Source organism: Hemiscyllium ocellatum, chromosome 23 (assembly GCF_020745735.1).
Source record: "Hemiscyllium ocellatum isolate sHemOce1 chromosome 23, sHemOce1.pat.X.cur, whole genome shotgun sequence".
NCBI classification, from domain to species: domain Eukaryota; kingdom Metazoa; phylum Chordata; class Chondrichthyes; order Orectolobiformes; family Hemiscylliidae; genus Hemiscyllium; species Hemiscyllium ocellatum.
This window is the reverse complement of record NC_083423.1, coordinates 58,988,511-58,990,938: the sequence shown is the minus strand read 5'-3', so window position 1 is coordinate 58,990,938 and position 2,428 is coordinate 58,988,511. Positions and strand designations below refer to the sequence as shown.

General features: G+C 45.7%; 1 non-coding gene across 1 annotated transcript; it reads right to left on the bottom strand.

Annotated features, from left to right (window-relative positions):
* Nucleotides 1-1,992: 1,992 nt before the first annotated feature.
* trnaw-cca (transfer RNA tryptophan (anticodon CCA)) lies at nt 1,993-2,064 on the bottom strand. The gene has a single exon. It is a non-coding gene; the product is annotated as a tRNA-Trp (tRNA).
* Between the last annotated feature and the right edge of the window lie 364 nt (nt 2,065-2,428).

The window sequence follows — 2,428 nt, the reverse complement described above, 5'->3', positions numbered from 1 at the left end:
TCGTCACCCGCCAACAACATCGGCCGTGATTGGCTCAGGCACCGCACTGATACATACTCCCATTGGACAGACTGAGCAAATGGGCGGGGCCGTAACCCGGGGTAACGGCTTAGGCGGGAGAGTGAGGCTGGACCATCCGGATATCCCTGTCAATGTTCACACTGTCCACTTTACACCTCCTCTTAAACCCAGAGCCTTTCATTCTCAAGCCAGTCTGCTCAATTCAGGTATTAGTCTGTGCTAAACCTTGTCTCAGCTTCCATTACATTACCTTACAGTAGGTGACCAGTGCCCCAGATATGGTCTCAGCTGTACCCTGTATAACTGAAGCATAACCTCCCTACTTTGTATAATCAATTCCCATTGCAATAACTAAGAGCTTTCCTTGTTAATTATAATAAATAATATCTTTTTTAATGCAAAGGCTTTTGGGCTGCCAACGGAATTGCTCAGAAAAGCTCTTTGAAGGGTCACAAACAGATGCAATCGTCGAAGATTTGTCACAGCGATGGATTCAGTCAGGGTGCAGTGGTTCTTGGGGCTGGGCAGGAAGGGAATGCAGTGGTGGTGCGCTCTCAGGACATTGATGTTATACATTTGGAAACTTGACATACACAAATTGTAACTTGTGCTGGTTTGGCCTGTTTCACCACATCTGGTATACAGATTGCAAGTCAGTTGATGTCAGTCTTATAACACAGTCTTGTGCCTGTTTTGAAATGCCAGCCATGGACAAACATCATTAAATCCAGCTGGCAGTAAGCATTGATTGGCAAACATGATGATCCTAGAACCCAGGCACAAAAGCAGAAAGCTGGAAGATTAGGTTGACCCAAGACCATGTACAGTTATTCACTTCTTCAACTCCTGTGGAATTTCCCCTTCCCCTCCCTGGATCCAATGGAGGGAATGTTGAATCATTGAATGTTTGAAGGCTTTTCTAGTTTGGTACCAAATTTAACATTGTGGGCGGCACGGTGGCACAGTGGTTAGCACTGCTGCCTCACAGCGCCTGAGACCCGGGTTCAATTCCCGACTCAGGCGACAGTCTGTGTGGAGTTTGCACGTTCTCCCCGTGTCTGCGTGGGTTTCCTCCGGGTGCTCCGGTTTCCTCCCACAGTCCAAAGATGTGTGGGTCAGGTGAATTGGCCATGCTAAATTGTCTGTAGTGTTAGGTAAGGGGTAAATGTAGGGGTATGGGTGGGTTTCGCTTCGGCGGGTCGGTGTGGACTTGTTGGGCCGAAGGGCCTGTTTCCACACTGTAAGTAATCTAATTAACATGAAGTGTCACATGAATTAAAAAAATACAAATGGTAGAAAAATATATTGGGAACTGTTGACAAATGCTGGCTTCCTTTCTCCAATACCATACATCTTCTTAAACCCCCTCCCCTGCCTCCATCACGTGTTAAGAACTACAGTTATTCAAATCTCAGTCATTTGATCTACTCAGCAGCTTCTTCACCAGATAGTCCAATGTCAGTTGGACTATGTTAGTCTGGTGCCTTCTGTAGCCATGCTGCTAAACGTATGAACTTTGCATTCTATATAATTATACCAGCAATAAATAGCTCAAATTTTAAGTTAAATTTTAAACTGGTAACATTAACACTCTTTAAAAAGCAATGAACACTTCATCATTACCACCCTCCAGTGTCAGTTGCCGATGTCAATGTCAAGGAATCAGTTTTCTGTCCAGAGTCTAGAGTTAATGACTTGTGTCATTGACCAGAATCGAAGGTCCAGTTTTCTGTCCAGTTGCAGTGACCCAAGATCTGAAGCTGCCTTGTAATGAGGGAGAGATTCCTGCAGGAGGTGAACATGAGATTGCAGATCATTCAATAAAACAAATTACAGCAATATAAATAGGTAATACAGATTTATTGAATGTATTCGAGATTATAGTAACTATAGAATGCATGGAGCACTTCTTATAAGTAATGAAACAAGTATATTTTTGAAATATTTTATAGATTGTACAAACAAAAACGATGACCCCGACGTGATTCGAACACGCAGCCTTCTGATCTGGAGTCAGACGCGCTACCGTTGCGCCACGAGGTCTGAGGAAGTAACTCCAGAAAATCTTATTAAAGCTGTAGCTCGGAGCGCATTTTCTCTGGTCAATTCTGCTTGGAATCTGCCTGGTCCTGGAAGCGACTTTGGCCCAGACCCCAGCGAGATACCTGCTTCCCGGGATCGCCCCACCCAGAGCCTGCACCCACTCGGGGCCCATCCCCCACACCCAGGGGCGAGTGTGAAACTGCAGCGCCACTCGTTGGGCGGCAGTGGGAATGGCAGCCCATACCGTCCTTTGCCACCAGAGGGCGGGCATGGTCAGATATTACACCTAGTACATTGCCTGATGTCAAAACCTTTCATTTCCCCTGCTTTGTTATAAAGGGATGCTCCTTCATCCGGTAACTAG